This window comes from Sinohyriopsis cumingii, unplaced genomic scaffold, assembly GCF_028554795.1.
Source record: "Sinohyriopsis cumingii isolate HCF-2022 unplaced genomic scaffold, ASM2855479v2 utg003582l, whole genome shotgun sequence".
Classification (NCBI taxonomy): domain Eukaryota; kingdom Metazoa; phylum Mollusca; class Bivalvia; order Unionida; family Unionidae; genus Sinohyriopsis; species Sinohyriopsis cumingii.
Genome location: NW_028316535.1, coordinates 56,071 through 76,194, shown reverse-complemented (window position 1 = coordinate 76,194; position 20,124 = coordinate 56,071). Strand labels below are relative to the sequence as shown.

Here is a 20,124-nt window from a genome sequence, read left to right as displayed (position 1 = left end):
TATTACAATAATAAGCGGAGTCACGATCAAAATTCAGCTGAACCAACATTGCTAAACAAATGCAAGTGGTCATTCAGGCTTGACGATATCTCTGGTCATCAGCGGCAAAACATACCAGAGGTACCGGTCATTCTCGTTTGTAAGTATGCATGGAAAGATAAGACAGATGGTGATTTAATACTTCCTTATTATAATTTGAGCTGACTTATTTACGAAGGGGATATAGCTCAGTGGTAGAGCATTCGACTGCAGATCGAGAGGTCCCCGGTTCGAACCCGGGTGTCCCCTTTATCATTATTTTTAACAAGGAACACATAAACATTTCTATCTCAGTTATGTCAAGTTCCATGGTAATGTCTATTGTTTGACATCAATTTACTTTTGCTGTTGGGGCGGAATGTTTAACGGACTGATTATATTCGGTAAAACCTATGGATATCCCAGCATATAATACGCATTTTCGTTCTGTCTCTCTCTCTCTCTTTCTCTCTATCTCATGTACAACTTTCCAACTTACGAGTCTCGACTCAAGGCTAATGATATTTTCCGATACCAACAGCAAAATATACTCCCGATAACTTTAGTTCAGTCGTTCCAATTATGGCCGAGACCCTAATAAGAAAACTTTTTCCTGATCCCCAAGACCCATTTCCACCTTTCGATGAATTTTATCCGCCTAAAAAAAAATCCTGGACACCTTCCACCACCCTCCGCTATGTGCTCGACACCCTGATTTCTTTTCGCGACCTGGGGGGATTGAAAATCACTGTTCTTGGTTCACCATACAGATAAGGTTCATATACAACAGGGCAAATAAACAATTTTCTTTCAAAATTGGAGATTTCCAATATGCGAAGGGAATATAGCTCAACTGGTACAACATTTGACTTCACATCGAGAAGTGTGCCTTTACATGTATGCGTGTGATAATGTTTAAATGTACATCACAACAATAGTGTATATATGGTGCCAAGTAAAGTCAAGTTCAAAATGTTTAAAATGAAGACTTACACAAAATCTATAGGAATATAAACCCTTCAAAATTATTATAAAAATACAGTATAAGAAGATGGAGTATAACGAATAAAGATGTACAAACTTTGTCAAATGTAGAGAAATAAAAGATAAAGATAACATGCAACAGTTATTTGGAAAAGATATTACATGACGGCGTCGGACTCCTCTGTACGTCATAGGTAATCGTATTTAGGGCCATTATACGTTTTCTTTCATGTGTCACCTTGTGCAAAACAATACCAGGAAGATAACATGAATTGGTGATTATACAGAAAATATGATTACGTGTTGCACACAAACGGCAATCGTAATATGTGTATCGTGTGTGTCTGTCAAATATGTAAGCCATGATCTCGACGTACGACGAAATGTATTCATCAAATCAGCTCACGTGAAAAATGGGTGTGATAGTGTACGAGCATTTTGCACCTGAAAGTGATATTTACTTTAAATAACGCACACAAGATCCGTGAGATTTAATAAGTATTTTAAGGAATATTCTACTGAAATGTTAAAATATAAGGAGAGGAGCACTTGTATTGTAACAAATAAATAATTTCACTTTTTAATTGTTGTTCGGAAGTGTTGATTACTATCGTTAGTACAATAAGAACTGGAGTCGCTATCACAATTCAGCTTAACAAATATTGCTAAACAAATGTGATGTGTCATTCAGACCTAACCATAGTTTTGGTTACAAGCGCCAAGGCATACCAGAGGTCCGAGTCACTCTCATTCACTTACACAGATAAAGATGATATGCGATAAATAACGATTTCCCACGTACTTATTATAATTTGAGATCCCCTGCCATTTACGAAGGGGATATAGCTCAGTGGTAGAGCATTCGACTGCATATCGAGAGGTCCTCGGTTCGAACCCGGGTGTCCCCTTCATGAAACTTTTAAACGTTGGCCATAAAAAATTATGTCTAATTCGATGTCAATATCCACAATGACACATCAATTTAAATTGGTTGCAAGAAATTATTTTTCCGCTTAGTATATCCGGTAGAAGCTCTTTTTATTCCCCCAAACATTACGCATTGCGGTCTCATTCTATCCCTCTTTGTCTTTCTGTCTCTCTGCCTGTCTGTCTTTCTGTTTATCTGTCTCTCTCATTTACAATTTTCAAACTAATAAGTCTCTCATCAGGGATAAGTATATTTCCTGAATCCAACTTCAAAACATACCCCAGGTCATTCTAGTAAACAGGTTTCATCGTTTATTGACCTCGACCGTGAAGAGTCTTTTTTTTTTCTTCAGAGCCTCACGGGCGCATTTCCGGCTTTTGATACGTTTTTCCTCCTTACAAAGGTCCTTTTGACCCAACGGGACCCTCCAGAACCTTCTAGCGACCCTGATTGAAGTCGCAACCGGGGGGATGGGAACCACTGTTTTACTTCAACTATACAGATAATGTTCTTATGCAACAGGTGGCAACTTACAAACTTTGTCTCGAAATTGGCGATTTCCAATTCGAAAAGGGAATATAGCTCAACTACTAGAGCATTTGACTACACATAGAGAAATGTCCCGTTAGATGTATTCATGCAGTAGCTGTAATAACTATTGTAAGGAATAATTTACCTAAAGGTTAAGGGGATGGTGTCGTTTGTATTGTGAGAAATAAATTCCTTGATATCATGAATTGTTGTGTGGATGCGTTGATGACATTAGTACAACAAGAAGAAGAGTCACGAACAGGATTAAGTTGTGAATCTGTCTGTCTGTCTGTCTGTCTCTCTCTCTCTTACCTACGACTTCAGCCGAATGGGTCGCAAAACAGACCAAAGCATATTTCCCTATACCGTCTTCAAAATGTATCCTAAAACAGTCTGGTTCAGTTGTTTCCAACCTTTATTGGCCGCGATCCTACTAAAAATCTATTTTGCGAGCCTCGCTATCCAGGAGATCCTCTGTAACCCTCTAGAACGTGCTCGTGACCCTGATTTGATCGCGACCGGTGGATGGGCACCACTGTTCATGTTGGACTATACAGATAAGGTTCGTATGTAAGAGGTGGAGACCTACCAATTCGGTAACATTACTGCAATTTCCCGACATGCGAAGCGAATATAGCACAACTCGTACAGCTTTTCAAATTACATGGAGAAGTGCCCCTTTATATTTATGTATATAGTAGTGTTTAATGCATCTCACAACGACAGTGTCTATATGGTGCCAACTAAAAAGTAAACTGGAAAAAAATGTGAAGTGAAGACTTGCATAAAAGCCGAAAAATTACAAACCCTTCCATATAATTCTAAACTTAAAGGGCAAAACATGGAGTATAACGGATAAAAATGTTCCAACGGTGTTAATGGTATAGAAATAAAAGATCAGGATGACAGATGGCATAGAAATGTTTTTATGAAAACGATCACACGTAACTAATAATATGGACAAAATATTACTTTATAGTATGAGTTTCCTCTGACCCTTGCCACCCCATTTTTGAGATTTCGACATTTATGTAGGGGTGTAGGGTCTGAGTTCATTACCCATCGAAAAGTTGGAATCCGCAGACATAGGGTAGTCAGTGGTAGAGCATTCGACTGCAGATCCCTGGTTCGAACCCGGGTGTCCCCTTCATATACATTTGTATTATTGACCACACAAATTTTCTGTCCCAATTATAGCAAGGTCTATGTTAATATCCATCTTGACACATCAATAGACATTTGCTTATATTTTGAAAATTATTTTTCCACTGAGTATATCCGATAAAACATCATTGGTTATTCCTCCAAGTAATCAGCATAGTGGTGTCTTTATGTCATCCTTGGTCTCCATCGCTATCACTCTGTTCCTTTTTGACTGTCTGTCTGTTTGTCGGTCTCTCATGAACAACTTTCAAACAAATGCGTGGCAAATCACTGATACCATATTGTCTTATAATATTCAGGTCATGTTGATATAGGCCTGCAACAGGTGGCGACTTACTAACTTTGTCTCATGATTGCAAATTTCCGATTTGCAAGGGGAACAGCATTTGACCTCACAGAGAGATTTGTCCCTTTAGATAAATGCATGCAGTAGCAGTAATAACTATTTAAAGGAAAATTCTACGCAAATGTTAAAAAGCGCGACGTGATCTAGTATTGTGCTAAATAAATTCCTTCACTCTTTAATTGTGGCGTGGATGTGTTACTTTCATTGGCTATTACAATAATAAGCGGAGTCACGATCAAAATTCAGCTGAACCAACATTGCTAAACAAATGCAAGTGGTCATTCAGGCTTGACGATATCTCTGGTCATCAGCGGCAAAACATACCAGAGGTACCGGTCATTCTCGTTTGTAAGTATGCATGGAAAGATAAGACAGATGGTGATTTAATACTTCCTTATTATAATTTGAGCTGACTTATTTACGAAGGGGATATAGCTCAGTGGTAGAGCATTCGACTGCAGATCGAGAGGTCCCCGGTTCGAACCCGGGTGTCCCCTTTATCATTATTTTTAACAAGGAACACATAAACATTTCTATCTCAGTTATGTCAAGTTCCATGGTAATGTCTATTGTTTGACATCAATTTACTTTTGCTGTTGGGGCGGAATGTTTAACGGACTGATTATATTCGGTAAAACCTATGGATATCCCAGCATATAATACGCATTTTCGTTCTGTCTCTCTCTCTCTTTCTCTCTATCTCATGTACAACTTTCCAACTTACGAGTCTCGACTCAAGGCTAATGATATTTTCCGATACCAACAGCAAAATATACTCCCGATAACTTTAGTTCAGTCGTTCCAATTATGGCCGAGACCCTAATAAGAAAACTTTTTCCTGATCCCCAAGACCCATTTCCACCTTTCGATGAATTTTATCCGCCTAAAAAAAAATCCTGGACACCTTCCACCACCCTCCGCTATGTGCTCGACACCCTGATTTCTTTTCGCGACCTGGGGGGATTGAAAATCACTGTTCTTGGTTCACCATACAGATAAGGTTCATATACAACAGGGCAAATAAACAATTTTCTTTCAAAATTGGAGATTTCCAATATGCGAAGGGAATATAGCTCAACTGGTACAACATTTGACTTCACATCGAGAAGTGTGCCTTTACATGTATGCGTGTGATAATGTTTAAATGTACATCACAACAATAGTGTATATATGGTGCCAAGTAAAGTCAAGTTCAAAATGTTTAAAATGAAGACTTACACAAAATCTATAGGAATATAAACCCTTCAAAATTATTATAAAAATACAGTATAAGAAGATGGAGTATAACGAATAAAGATGTACAAACTTTGTCAAATGTAGAGAAATAAAAGATAAAGATAACATGCAACAGTTATTTGGAAAAGATATTACATGACGGCGTCGGACTCCTCTGTACGTCATAGGTAATCGTATTTAGGGCCATTATACGTTTTCTTTCATGTGTCACCTTGTGCAAAACAATACCAGGAAGATAACATGAATTGGTGATTATACAGAAAATATGATTACGTGTTGCACACAAACGGCAATCGTAATATGTGTATCGTGTGTGTCTGTCAAATATGTAAGCCATGATCTCGACGTACGACGAAATGTATTCATCAAATCAGCTCACGTGAAAAATGGGTGTGATAGTGTACGAGCATTTTGCACCTGAAAGTGATATTTACTTTAAATAACGCACACAAGATCCGTGAGATTTAATAAGTATTTTAAGGAATATTCTACTGAAATGTTAAAATATAAGGAGAGGAGCACTTGTATTGTAACAAATAAATAATTTCACTTTTTAATTGTTGTTCGGAAGTGTTGATTACTATCGTTAGTACAATAAGAACTGGAGTCGCTATCACAATTCAGCTTAACAAATATTGCTAAACAAATGTGATGTGTCATTCAGACCTAACCATAGTTTTGGTTACAAGCGCCAAGGCATACCAGAGGTCCGAGTCACTCTCATTCACTTACACAGATAAAGATGATATGCGATAAATAACGATTTCCCACGTACTTATTATAATTTGAGATCCCCTGCCATTTACGAAGGGGATATAGCTCAGTGGTAGAGCATTCGACTGCAGATCGAGAGGTCCTCGGTTCGAACCCGGGTGTCCCCTTCATGAAACTTTTAAACGTTGGCCATAAAAAATTATGTCTAATTCGATGTCAATATCCACAATGACACATCAATTTAAATTGGTTGCAAGAAATTATTTTTCCGCTTAGTATATCCGGTAGAAGCTCTTTTTATTCCCCCAAACATTACGCATTGCGGTCTCATTCTATCCCTCTTTGTCTTTCTGTCTCTCTGCCTGTCTGTCTTTCTGTTTATCTGTCTCTCTCATTTACAATTTTCAAACTAATAAGTCTCTCATCAGGGATAAGTATATTTCCTGAATCCAACTTCAAAACATACCCCAGGTCATTCTAGTAAACAGGTTTCATCGTTTATTGACCTCGACCGTGAAGAGTCTTTTTTTTTTCTTCAGAGCCTCACGGGCGCATTTCCGGCTTTTGATACGTTTTTCCTCCTTACAAAGGTCCTTTTGACCCAACGGGACCCTCCAGAACCTTCTAGCGACCCTGATTGAAGTCGCAACCGGGGGGATGGGAACCACTGTTTTACTTCAACTATACAGATAATGTTCTTATGCAACAGGTGGCAACTTACAAACTTTGTCTCGAAATTGGCGATTTCCAATTCGAAAAGGGAATATAGCTCAACTACTAGAGCATTTGACTACACATAGAGAAATGTCCCGTTAGATGTATTCATGCAGTAGCTGTAATAACTATTGTAAGGAATAATTTACCTAAAGGTTAAGGGGATGGTGTCGTTTGTATTGTGAGAAATAAATTCCTTGATATCATGAATTGTTGTGTGGATGCGTTGATGACATTAGTACAACAAGAAGAAGAGTCACGAACAGGATTAAGTTGTGAATCTGTCTGTCTGTCTGTCTGTCTCTCTCTCTCTTACCTACGACTTCAGCCGAATGGGTCGCAAAACAGACCAAAGCATATTTCCCTATACCGTCTTCAAAATGTATCCTAAAACAGTCTGGTTCAGTTGTTTCCAACCTTTATTGGCCGCGATCCTACTAAAAATCTATTTTGCGAGCCTCGCTATCCAGGAGATCCTCTGTAACCCTCTAGAACGTGCTCGTGACCCTGATTTGATCGCGACCGGTGGATGGGCACCACTGTTCATGTTGGACTATACAGATAAGGTTCGTATGTAAGAGGTGGAGACCTACCAATTCGGTAACATTACTGCAATTTCCCGACATGCGAAGCGAATATAGCACAACTCGTACAGCTTTTCAAATTACATGGAGAAGTGCCCCTTTATATTTATGTATATAGTAGTGTTTAATGCATCTCACAACGACAGTGTCTATATGGTGCCAACTAAAAAGTAAACTGGAAAAAAATGTGAAGTGAAGACTTGCATAAAAGCCGAAAAATTACAAACCCTTCCATATAATTCTAAACTTAAAGGGCAAAACATGGAGTATAACGGATAAAAATGTTCCAACGGTGTTAATGGTATAGAAATAAAAGATCAGGATGACAGATGGCATAGAAATGTTTTTATGAAAACGATCACACGTAACTAATAATATGGACAAAATATTACTTTATAGTATGAGTTTCCTCTGACCCTTGCCACCCCATTTTTGAGATTTCGACATTTATGTAGGGGTGTAGGGTCTGAGTTCATTACCCATCGAAAAGTTGGAATCCGCAGACATAGGGTAGTCAGTGGTAGAGCATTCGACTGCAGATCCCTGGTTCGAACCCGGGTGTCCCCTTCATATACATTTGTATTATTGACCACACAAATTTTCTGTCCCAATTATAGCAAGGTCTATGTTAATATCCATCTTGACACATCAATAGACATTTGCTTATATTTTGAAAATTATTTTTCCACTGAGTATATCCGATAAAACATCATTGGTTATTCCTCCAAGTAATCAGCATAGTGGTGTCTTTATGTCATCCTTGGTCTCCATCGCTATCACTCTGTTCCTTTTTGACTGTCTGTCTGTTTGTCGGTCTCTCATGAACAACTTTCAAACAAATGCGTGGCAAATCACTGATACCATATTGTCCTTATAATATTCAGGTCATGTTGATATAGGCCTGCAACAGGTGGCGACTTACTAACTTTGTCTCATGATTGCAAATTTCCGATTTGCAAGGGGAACAGCATTTGACCTCACAGAGAGATTTGTCCCCTTTAGATAAATGCATGCAGTAGCAGTAATAACTATTTAAAGGAAAATTCTACGCAAATGTTAAAAAGCGCGACGTGATCTAGTATTGTGCTAAATAAATTCCTTCACTCTTTAATTGTGGCGTGGATGTGTTACTTTCATTGGCTATTACAATAATAAGCGGAGTCACGATCAAAATTCAGCTGAACCAACATTGCTAAACAAATGCAAGTGGTCATTCAGGCTTGACGATATCTCTGGTCATCAGCGGCAAAACATACCAGAGGTACCGGTCATTCTCGTTTGTAAGTATGCATGGAAAGATAAGACAGATGGTGATTTAATACTTCCTTATTATAATTTGAGCTGACTTATTTACGAAGGGGATATAGCTCAGTGGTAGAGCATTCGACTGCAGATCGAGAGGTCCCCGGTTCGACCCGGGTGTCCCCTTTATCATTATTTTTAACAAGGAACACATAAACATTTCTATCTCAGTTATGTCAAGTTCCATGGTAATGTCTATTGTTGACATCAATTTACTTTTGCTGTTTGGGGCGGAATGTTTAACGGACTGATTATATTCGGTAAAACCTATGGATATCCCAGCATATAATACGCATTTTCGTTCTGTCTCTCTCTCTCTTTCTCTCTATCTCATGTACAACTTTCCAACTTACGAGTCTCGACTCAAGGCTAATGATATTTTCCGATACCAACAGCAAAATATACTCCCGATAACTTTAGTTCAGTCGTTCCAATTATGGCCGAGACCCTAATAAGAAAACTTTTTCCTGATCCCCAAGACCCATTTCCACCTTTCGATGAATTTTATCCGCCTAAAAAAAAATCCTGGACACCTTCCACCACCCTCCGCTATGTGCTCGACACCCTGATTTCTTTTCGCGACCTGGGGGGATTGAAATCACTGTTCTTGGTTCACCATACAGATAAGGTTCATATACAACAGGGCAAATAAACAATTTTCTTTCAAAATTGGAGATTTCCAATATGCGAAGGGAATATAGCTCAACTGGTACAACATTTGACTTCACATCGAGGAAGTGTGCCTTTACATGTATGCGTGTGATAATGTTTAAATGTACATCACAACAATAGTGTATATATGGTGCCAAGTAAAGTCAAGTTCAAAATGTTTAAAATGAAGACTTACACAAAATCTATAGGAATATAAACCCTTCAAAATTATTATAAAAATACAGTATAAAGAAGATGGAGTATAACGAATAAAGATGTACAAACTTTGTCAAATGTAGAGAAATAAAAGATAAAGATAACATGCAACAGTATTTGGAAAAGATATTTACATGACGGCGTCGGACTCCTCTGTACGTCATAGGTAATCGTATTTAGGGCCATTATACGTTTTTCTTTCATGTGTCACCTTGTGCAAAACAATACCAGGAAGATAACATGAATTGGTGATTATACAGAAAATATGATTACGTGTTGCACACAAACGGCAATCGTAATATGTGTATCGTGTGTGTCTGTCAAATATGTAAGCCATGATCTCGACGTACGACGAAATGTATTCATCAAATCAGCTCACGTGAAAAATGGGTGTGATAGTGTACGAGCATTTTGCACCTGAAAGTGATATTTACTTTTAAATAACGCACACAAGATCCGTGAGATTTAATAAGTATTTTAAGGAATATTCTACTGAAATGTTAAAATATAAGGAGAGGAGCACTTGTATTGTAACAAATAAATAATTTCACTTTTTTAATTGTTGTTCGGAAGTGTTGATTACTATCGTTAGTACAATAAGAACTGGAGTCGCTATCACAATTCAGCTTAACAAATATTGCTAAACAAATGTGATGTGTCATTCAGACCTAACCATAGTTTTGGTTACAAGCGCCAAGGCATACCAGAGGTCCGAGTCACTCTCATTCACTTACACAGATAAAGATGATATGCGATAAATAACGATTTCCCACGTACTTATTATAATTTGAGATCCCCTGCCATTTACGAAGGGGATATAGCTCAGTGGTAGAGCATTCGACTGCATATCGAGAGGTCCTCCGGTTCGAACCCGGGTGTCCCCTTCATGAAACTTTTAAACGTTGGCATAAAAAATTATGTCTAATTCGATGTCAATATCCACAATGACACATCAATTTAAATTGGTTGCAAGAAATTATTTTTCCGCTTAGTATATCCGGTAGAAGCTCTTTTTATTCCCCCAAACATTACGCATTGCGGTCTCATTCTATCCCTCTTTGTCTTTCTGTCTCTCTGCCTGTCTGTCTTTCTGTTTATCTGTCTCTCTCATTTACAATTTTCAAACTAATAAGTCTCTCATCAGGGATAAGTATATTTCCTGAATCCAACTTCAAAACATACCCCAGGTCATTCTAGTAAACAGGTTTCATCGTTTATTGACCTCGACCGTGAAGAGTCTTTTTTTTTTCTTCAGAGCCTCACGGGCGCATTTCCGGCTTTTGATACGTTTTTCCTCCTTACAAAGGTCCTTTTGACCCAACGGGACCCTCCAGAACCTTCTAGCGACCCTGATTGAAGTCGCAACCGGGGGGATGGGAACCACTGTTTTACTTCAACTATACAGATAATGTTCTTATGCAACAGGTGGCAACTTACAAACTTTGTCTCGAAATTGGCGATTTCCAATTCGAAAAGGGAATATAGCTCAACTACTAGAGCATTTGACTACACATAGAGAAATGTCCCGTTAGATGTATTCATGCAGTAGCTGTAATAACTATTGTAAGGAATAATTTACCTAAAGGTTAAGGGGATGGTGTCGTTTGTATTGTGAGAAATAAATTCCTTGATATCATGAATTGTTGTGTGGATGCGTTGATGACATTAGTACAACAAGAAGAAGAGTCACGAACAGGATTAAGTTGTGAATCTGTCTGTCTGTCTGTCTGTCTCTCTCTCTCTTACCTACGACTTCAGCCGAATGGGTCGCAAAACAGACCAAAGCATATTTCCCTATACCGTCTTCAAAATGTATCCTAAAACAGTCTGGTTCAGTTGTTTCCAACCTTTATTGGCCGCGATCCTACTAAAAATCTATTTTGCGAGCCTCGCTATCCAGGAGATCCTCTGTAACCCTCTAGAACGTGCTCGTGACCCTGATTTGATCGCGACCGGTGGATGGGCACCACTGTTCATGTTGGACTATACAGATAAGGTTCGTATGTAAGAGGTGGAGACCTACCAATTCGGTAACATTACTGCAATTTCCCGACATGCGAAGCGAATATAGCACAACTCGTACAGCTTTTCAAATTACATGGAGAAGTGCCCCTTTATATTTATGTATATAGTAGTGTTTAATGCATCTCACAACGACAGTGTCTATATGGTGCCAACTAAAAAGTAAACTGGAAAAAAATGTGAAGTGAAGACTTGCATAAAAGCCGAAAAATTACAAACCCTTCCATATAATTCTAAACTTAAAGGGCAAAACATGGAGTATAACGGATAAAAATGTTCCAACGGTGTTAATGGTATAGAAATAAAAGATCAGGATGACAGATGGCATAGAAATGTTTTTATGAAAACGATCACACGTAACTAATAATATGGACAAAATATTACTTTATAGTATGAGTTTCCTCTGACCCTTGCCACCCCATTTTTGAGATTTCGACATTTATGTAGGGGTGTAGGGTCTGAGTTCATTACCCATCGAAAAGTTGGAATCCGCAGACATAGGGTAGTCAGTGGTAGAGCATTCGACTGCAGATCCCTGGTTCGAACCCGGGTGTCCCCTTCATATACATTTGTATTATTGACCACACAAATTTTCTGTCCCAATTATAGCAAGGTCTATGTTAATATCCATCTTGACACATCAATAGACATTTGCTTATATTTTGAAAATTATTTTTCCACTGAGTATATCCGATAAAACATCATTGGTTATTCCTCCAAGTAATCAGCATAGTGGTGTCTTTATGTCATCCTTGGTCTCCATCGCTATCACTCTGTTCCTTTTTGACTGTCTGTCTGTTTGTCGGTCTCTCATGAACAACTTTCAAACAAATGCGTGGCAAATCACTGATACCATATTGTCTTATAATATTCAGGTCATGTTGATATAGGCCTGCAACAGGTGGCGACTTACTAACTTTGTCTCATGATTGCAAATTTCCGATTTGCAAGGGGAACAGCATTTGACCTCACAGAGAGATTTGTCCCTTTAGATAAATGCATGCAGTAGCAGTAATAACTATTTAAAGGAAAATTCTACGCAAATGTTAAAAAGCGCGACGTGATCTAGTATTGTGCTAAATAAATTCCTTCACTCTTTAATTGTGGCGTGGATGTGTTACTTTCATTGGCTATTACAATAATAAGCGGAGTCACGATCAAAATTCAGCTGAACCAACATTGCTAAACAAATGCAAGTGGTCATTCAGGCTTGACGATATCTCTGGTCATCAGCGGCAAAACATACCAGAGGTACCGGTCATTCTCGTTTGTAAGTATGCATGGAAAGATAAGACAGATGGTGATTTAATACTTCCTTATTATAATTTGAGCTGACTTATTTACGAAGGGGATATAGCTCAGTGGTAGAGCATTCGACTGCAGATCGAGAGGTCCCCGGTTCGAACCCGGGTGTCCCCTTTATCATTATTTTTAACAAGGAACACATAAACATTTCTATCTCAGTTATGTCAAGTTCCATGGTAATGTCTATTGTTTGACATCAATTTACTTTTGCTGTTGGGGCGGAATGTTTAACGGACTGATTATATTCGGTAAAACCTATGGATATCCCAGCATATAATACGCATTTTCGTTCTGTCTCTCTCTCTCTTTCTCTCTATCTCATGTACAACTTTCCAACTTACGAGTCTCGACTCAAGGCTAATGATATTTTCCGATACCAACAGCAAAATATACTCCCGATAACTTTAGTTCAGTCGTTCCAATTATGGCCGAGACCCTAATAAGAAAACTTTTTCCTGATCCCCAAGACCCATTTCCACCTTTCGATGAATTTTATCCGCCTAAAAAAAAATCCTGGACACCTTCCACCACCCTCCGCTATGTGCTCGACACCCTGATTTCTTTTCGCGACCTGGGGGGATTGAAAATCACTGTTCTTGGTTCACCATACAGATAAGGTTCATATACAACAGGGCAAATAAACAATTTTCTTTCAAAATTGGAGATTTCCAATATGCGAAGGGAATATAGCTCAACTGGTACAACATTTGACTTCACATCGAGAAGTGTGCCTTTACATGTATGCGTGTGATAATGTTTAAATGTACATCACAACAATAGTGTATATATGGTGCCAAGTAAAGTCAAGTTCAAAATGTTTAAAATGAAGACTTACACAAAATCTATAGGAATATAAACCCTTCAAAATTATTATAAAAATACAGTATAAGAAGATGGAGTATAACGAATAAAGATGTACAAACTTTGTCAAATGTAGAGAAATAAAAGATAAAGATAACATGCAACAGTTATTTGGAAAAGATATTACATGACGGCGTCGGACTCCTCTGTACGTCATAGGTAATCGTATTTAGGGCCATTATACGTTTTCTTTCATGTGTCACCTTGTGCAAAACAATACCAGGAAGATAACATGAATTGGTGATTATACAGAAAATATGATTACGTGTTGCACACAAACGGCAATCGTAATATGTGTATCGTGTGTGTCTGTCAAATATGTAAGCCATGATCTCGACGTACGACGAAATGTATTCATCAAATCAGCTCACGTGAAAAATGGGTGTGATAGTGTACGAGCATTTTGCACCTGAAAGTGATATTTACTTTAAATAACGCACACAAGATCCGTGAGATTTAATAAGTATTTTAAGGAATATTCTACTGAAATGTTAAAATATAAGGAGAGGAGCACTTGTATTGTAACAAATAAATAATTTCACTTTTTAATTGTTGTTCGGAAGTGTTGATTACTATCGTTAGTACAATAAGAACTGGAGTCGCTATCACAATTCAGCTTAACAAATATTGCTAAACAAATGTGATGTGTCATTCAGACCTAACCATAGTTTTGGTTACAAGCGCCAAGGCATACCAGAGGTCCGAGTCACTCTCATTCACTTACACAGATAAAGATGATATGCGATAAATAACGATTTCCCACGTACTTATTATAATTTGAGATCCCCTGCCATTTACGAAGGGGATATAGCTCAGTGGTAGAGCATTCGACTGCAGATCGAGAGGTCCTCGGTTCGAACCCGGGTGTCCCCTTCATGAAACTTTTAAACGTTGGCCATAAAAAATTATGTCTAATTCGATGTCAATATCCACAATGACACATCAATTTAAATTGGTTGCAAGAAATTATTTTTCCGCTTAGTATATCCGGTAGAAGCTCTTTTTATTCCCCCAAACATTACGCATTGCGGTCTCATTCTATCCCTCTTTGTCTTTCTGTCTCTCTGCCTGTCTGTCTTTCTGTTTATCTGTCTCTCTCATTTACAATTTTCAAACTAATAAGTCTCTCATCAGGGATAAGTATATTTCCTGAATCCAACTTCAAAACATACCCCAGGTCATTCTAGTAAACAGGTTTCATCGTTTATTGACCTCGACCGTGAAGAGTCTTTTTTTTTTCTTCAGAGCCTCACGGGCGCATTTCCGGCTTTTGATACGTTTTTCCTCCTTACAAAGGTCCTTTTGACCCAACGGGACCCTCCAGAACCTTCTAGCGACCCTGATTGAAGTCGCAACCGGGGGGATGGGAACCACTGTTTTACTTCAACTATACAGATAATGTTCTTATGCAACAGGTGGCAACTTACAAACTTTGTCTCGAAATTGGCGATTTCCAATTCGAAAAGGGAATATAGCTCAACTACTAGAGCATTTGACTACACATAGAGAAATGTCCCGTTAGATGTATTCATGCAGTAGCTGTAATAACTATTGTAAGGAATAATTTACCTAAAGGTTAAGGGGATGGTGTCGTTTGTATTGTGAGAAATAAATTCCTTGATATCATGAATTGTTGTGTGGATGCGTTGATGACATTAGTACAACAAGAAGAAGAGTCACGAACAGGATTAAGTTGTGAATCTGTCTGTCTGTCTGTCTGTCTCTCTCTCTCTTACCTACGACTTCAGCCGAATGGGTCGCAAAACAGACCAAAGCATATTTCCCTATACCGTCTTCAAAATGTATCCTAAAACAGTCTGGTTCAGTTGTTTCCAACCTTTATTGGCCGCGATCCTACTAAAAATCTATTTTGCGAGCCTCGCTATCCAGGAGATCCTCTGTAACCCTCTAGAACGTGCTCGTGACCCTGATTTGATCGCGACCGGTGGATGGGCACCACTGTTCATGTTGGACTATACAGATAAGGTTCGTATGTAAGAGGTGGAGACCTACCAATTCGGTAACATTACTGCAATTTCCCGACATGCGAAGCGAATATAGCACAACTCGTACAGCTTTTCAAATTACATGGAGAAGTGCCCCTTTATATTTATGTATATAGTAGTGTTTAATGCATCTCACAACGACAGTGTCTATATGGTGCCAACTAAAAAGTAAACTGGAAAAAAATGTGAAGTGAAGACTTGCATAAAAGCCGAAAAATTACAAACCCTTCCATATAATTCTAAACTTAAAGGGCAAAACATGGAGTATAACGGATAAAAATGTTCCAACGGTGTTAATGGTATAGAAATAAAAGATCAGGATGACAGATGGCATAGAAATGTTTTTATGAAAACGATCACACGTAACTAATAATATGGACAAAATATTACTTTATAGTATGAGTTTCCTCTGACCCTTGCCACCCCATTTTTGAGATTTCGACATTTATGTAGGGGTGTAGGGTCTGAGTTCATTACCCATCGAAAAGTTGGAATCCGCAGACATAGGGTAGTCAGTGGTAGAGCATTCGACTGCAGATCCCTGGTTCGAACCCGGGTGTCCCCTTCATATACATTTGTATTATTGACCACACAAATTTTCTGTCCCAATTATAGCAAGGTCTATGTTAATATCCATCTTGACACATCAATAGACATTTGCTTATATTTTGAAAATTATTTTTCCACTGAGTATATCCGATAAAACATCATTGGTTATTCCTCCAAGTAATCAGCATAGTGGTGTCTTTATGTCATCCTTGGTCTCCATCGCTATCACTCTGTTCCTTTTTGACTGTCTGTCTGTTTGTCGGTCTCTCATGAACAACTTTCAAACAAATGCGTGGCAAATCACTGATACCATATTGTCTTATAATATTCAGGTCATGTTGATATAGGCCTGCAACAGGTGGCGACTTACTAACTTTGTCTCATGATTGCAAATTTCCGATTTGCAAGGGGAACAGCATTTGACCTCACAGAGAGATTTGTCCCTTTAGATAAATGCATGCAGTAGCAGTAATAACTATTTAAAGGAAAATTCTACGCAAATGTTAAAAAGCGCGACGTGATCTAGTATTGTGCTAAATAAATTCCTTCACTCTTTAATTGTGGCGTGGATGTGTTACTTTCATTGGCTATTACAATAATAAGCGGAGTCACGATCAAAATTCAGCTGAACCAACATTGCTAAACAAATGCAAGTGGTCATTCAGGCTTGACGATATCTCTGGTCATCAGCGGCAAAACATACCAGAGGTACCGGTCATTCTCGTTTGTAAGTATGCATGGAAAGATAAGACAGATGGTGATTTAATACTTCCTTATTATAATTTGAGCTGACTTATTTACGAAGGGGATATAGCTCAGTGGTAGAGCATTCGACTGCAGATCGAGAGGTCCCCGGTTCGAACCCGGGTGTCCCCTTTATCATTATTTTTAACAAGGAACACATAAACATTTCTATCTCAGTTATGTCAAGTTCCATGGTAATGTCTATTGTTTGACATCAATTTACTTTTGCTGTTGGGGCGGAATGTTTAACGGACTGATTATATTCGGTAAAACCTATGGATATCCCAGCATATAATACGCATTTTCGTTCTGTCTCTCTCTCTCTTTCTCTCTATCTCATGTACAACTTTCCAACTTACGAGTCTCGACTCAAGGCTAATGATATTTTCCGATACCAACAGCAAAATATACTCCCGATAACTTTAGTTCAGTCGTTCCAATTATGGCCGAGACCCTAATAAGAAAACTTTTTCCTGATCCCCAAGACCCATTTCCACCTTTCGATGAATTTTATCCGCCTAAAAAAAAATCCTGGACACCTTCCACCACCCTCCGCTATGTGCTCGACACCCTGATTTCTTTTCGCGACCTGGGGGGATTGAAAATCACTGTTCTTGGTTCACCATACAGATAAGGTTCATATACAACAGGGCAAATAAACAATTTTCTTTCAAAATTGGAGATTTCCAATATGCGAAGGGAATATAGCTCAACTGGTACAACATTTGACTTCACATCGAGAAGTGTGCCTTTACATGTATGCGTGTGATAATGTTTAAATGTACATCACAACAATAGTGTATATATGGTGCCAAGTAAAGTCAAGTTCAAAATGTTTAAAATGAAGACTTACACAAAATCTATAGGAATATAAACCCTTCAAAATTATTATAAAAATACAGTATAAGAAGATGGAGTATAACGAATAAAGATGTACAAACTTTGTCAAATGTAGAGAAATAAAAGATAAAGATAACATGCAACAGTTATTTGGAAAAGATATTACATGACGGCGTCGGACTCCTCTGTACGTCATAGGTAATCGTATTTAGGGCCATTATACGTTTTCTTTCATGTGTCACCTTGTGCAAAACAATACCAGGAAGATAACATGAATTGGTGATTATACAGAAAATATGATTACGTGTTGCACACAAACGGCAATCGTAATATGTGTATCGTGCGTGTCTGTCAAATATGTAAGCCATGATCTCGACGTACGACGAAATGTATTCATCAAATCAGCTCACGTGAAAAATGGGTGTGATAGTGTACGAGCATTTTGCACCTGAAAGTGATATTTACTTTAAATAACGCACACAAGATCCGTGAGATTTAATAAGTATTTTAAGGAATATTCTACTGAAATGTTAAAATATAAGGAGAGGAGCACTTGTATTGTAACAAATAAATAATTTCACTTTTTAATTGTTGTTCGGAAGTGTTGATTACTATCGTTAGTACAATAAGAACTGGAGTCGCTATCACAATTCAGCTTAACAAATATTGCTAAACAAATGTGATGTGTCATTCAGACCTAACCATAGTTTTGGTTACAAGCGCCAAGGCATACCAGAGGTCCGAGTCACTCTCATTCACTTACACAGATAAAGATGATATGCGATAAATAACGATTTCCCACGTACTTATTATAATTTGAGATCCCCTGCCATTTACGAAGGGGATATAGCTCAGTGGTAGAGCATTCGACTGCAGATCGAGAGGTCCTCGGTTCGAACCCGGGTGTCCCCTTCATGAAACTTTTAAACGTTGGCCATAAAAAATTATGTCTAATTCGATGTCAATATCCACAATGACACATCAATTTAAATTGGTTGCAAGAAATTATTTTTCCGCTTAGTATATCCGGTAGAAGCTCTTTTTATTCCCCCAAACATTACGCATTGCGGTCTCATTCTATCCCTCTTTGTCTTTCTGTCTCTCTGCCTGTCTGTCTTTCTGTTTATCTGTCTCTCTCATTTACAATTTTCAAACTAATAAGTCTCTCATCAGGGATAAGTATATTTCCTGAATCCAACTTCAAAACATACCCCAGGTCATTCTAGTAAACAGGTTTCATCGTTTATTGACCTCGACCGTGAAGAGTCTTTTTTTTTTCTTCAGAGCCTCACGGGCGCATTTCCGGCTTTTGATACGTTTTTCCTCCTTACAAAGGTCCTTTTGACCCAACGGGACCCTCCAGAACCTTCTAGCGACCCTGATTGAAGTCGCAACCGGGGGGATGGGAACCACTGTTTTACTTCAACTATACAGATAATGTTCTTATGCAACAGGTGGCAACTTACAAACTTTGTCTCGAAATTGGCGATTTCCAATTCGAAAAGGGAATATAGCTCAACTACTAGAGCATTTGACTACACATAGAGAAATGTCCCGTTAGATGTATTCATGCAGTAGCTGTAATAACTATTGTAAGGAATAATTTACCTAAAGGTTAAGGGGATGGTGTCGTTTGTATTGTGAGAAATAAATTCCTTGATATCATGAATTGTTGTGTGGATGCGTTGATGACATTAGTACAACAAGAAGAAGAGTCACGAACAGGATTAAGTTGTGAATCTGTCTGTCTGTCTGTCTGTCTCTCTCTCTCTTACCTACGACTTCAGCCGAATGGGTCGCAAAACAGACCAAAGCATATTTCCCTATACCGTCTTCAAAATGTATCCTAAAACAGTCTGGTTCAGTTGTTTCCAACCTTTATTGGCCGCGATCCTACTAAAAATCTATTTTGCGAGCCTCGCTATCCAGGAGATCCTCTGTAACCCTCTAGAACGTGCTCGTGACCCTGATTTGATCGCGACCGGTGGATGGGCACCACTGTTCATGTTGGACTATACAGATAAGGTTCGTATGTAAGAGGTGGAGACCTACCAATTCGGTAACATTACTGCAATTTCCCGACATGCGAAGCGAATATAGCACAACTCGTACAGCTTTTCAAATTACATGGAGAAGTGCCCCTTTATATTTATGTATATAGTAGTGTTTAATGCATCTCACAACGACAGTGTCTATATGGTGCCAACTAAAAAGTAAACTGGAAAAAAATGTGAAGTGAAGACTTGCATAAAAGCCGAAAAATTACAAACCCTTCCATATAATTCTAAACTTAAAGGGCAAAACATGGAGTATAACGGATAAAAATGTTCCAACGGTGTTAATGGTATAGAAATAAAAGATCAGGATGACAGATGGCATAGAAATGTTTTTATGAAAACGATCACACGT

General features: G+C 38.3%; 10 non-coding genes across 10 annotated transcripts; all 10 read left to right on the top strand.

Annotated features, from left to right (window-relative positions):
* Window positions 1-216: 216 nt before the first annotated feature.
* On the top strand, window positions 217-288 carry Trnac-gca (transfer RNA cysteine (anticodon GCA)). The gene has a single exon. It is a non-coding gene; the product is annotated as a tRNA-Cys (tRNA).
* Window positions 289-1,838: 1,550 nt separating this feature from the next.
* Window positions 1,839-1,910, top strand: Trnac-gca (transfer RNA cysteine (anticodon GCA)). The gene has a single exon. It is a non-coding gene; the product is annotated as a tRNA-Cys (tRNA).
* A 2,486-nt stretch (window positions 1,911-4,396) lies between these two features.
* On the top strand, window positions 4,397-4,468 carry Trnac-gca (transfer RNA cysteine (anticodon GCA)). The gene has a single exon. It is a non-coding gene; the product is annotated as a tRNA-Cys (tRNA).
* Window positions 4,469-6,016: 1,548 nt separating this feature from the next.
* Window positions 6,017-6,088, top strand: Trnac-gca (transfer RNA cysteine (anticodon GCA)). Its single transcript has one exon. It is a non-coding gene; the product is annotated as a tRNA-Cys (tRNA).
* A 2,488-nt stretch (window positions 6,089-8,576) lies between these two features.
* On the top strand, window positions 8,577-8,647 carry Trnac-gca (transfer RNA cysteine (anticodon GCA)). The gene has a single exon. It is a non-coding gene; the product is annotated as a tRNA-Cys (tRNA).
* A 1,552-nt stretch (window positions 8,648-10,199) lies between these two features.
* On the top strand, window positions 10,200-10,272 carry Trnac-gca (transfer RNA cysteine (anticodon GCA)). Its single transcript has one exon. It is a non-coding gene; the product is annotated as a tRNA-Cys (tRNA).
* Window positions 10,273-12,757: 2,485 nt separating this feature from the next.
* Window positions 12,758-12,829, top strand: Trnac-gca (transfer RNA cysteine (anticodon GCA)). Its single transcript has one exon. It is a non-coding gene; the product is annotated as a tRNA-Cys (tRNA).
* Window positions 12,830-14,377: 1,548 nt separating this feature from the next.
* Trnac-gca (transfer RNA cysteine (anticodon GCA)) lies at window positions 14,378-14,449 on the top strand. Its single transcript has one exon. It is a non-coding gene; the product is annotated as a tRNA-Cys (tRNA).
* Window positions 14,450-16,935: 2,486 nt separating this feature from the next.
* Trnac-gca (transfer RNA cysteine (anticodon GCA)) lies at window positions 16,936-17,007 on the top strand. The gene has a single exon. It is a non-coding gene; the product is annotated as a tRNA-Cys (tRNA).
* A 1,548-nt stretch (window positions 17,008-18,555) lies between these two features.
* On the top strand, window positions 18,556-18,627 carry Trnac-gca (transfer RNA cysteine (anticodon GCA)). The gene has a single exon. It is a non-coding gene; the product is annotated as a tRNA-Cys (tRNA).
* The last annotated feature ends 1,497 nt before the right edge of the window (window positions 18,628-20,124 follow it).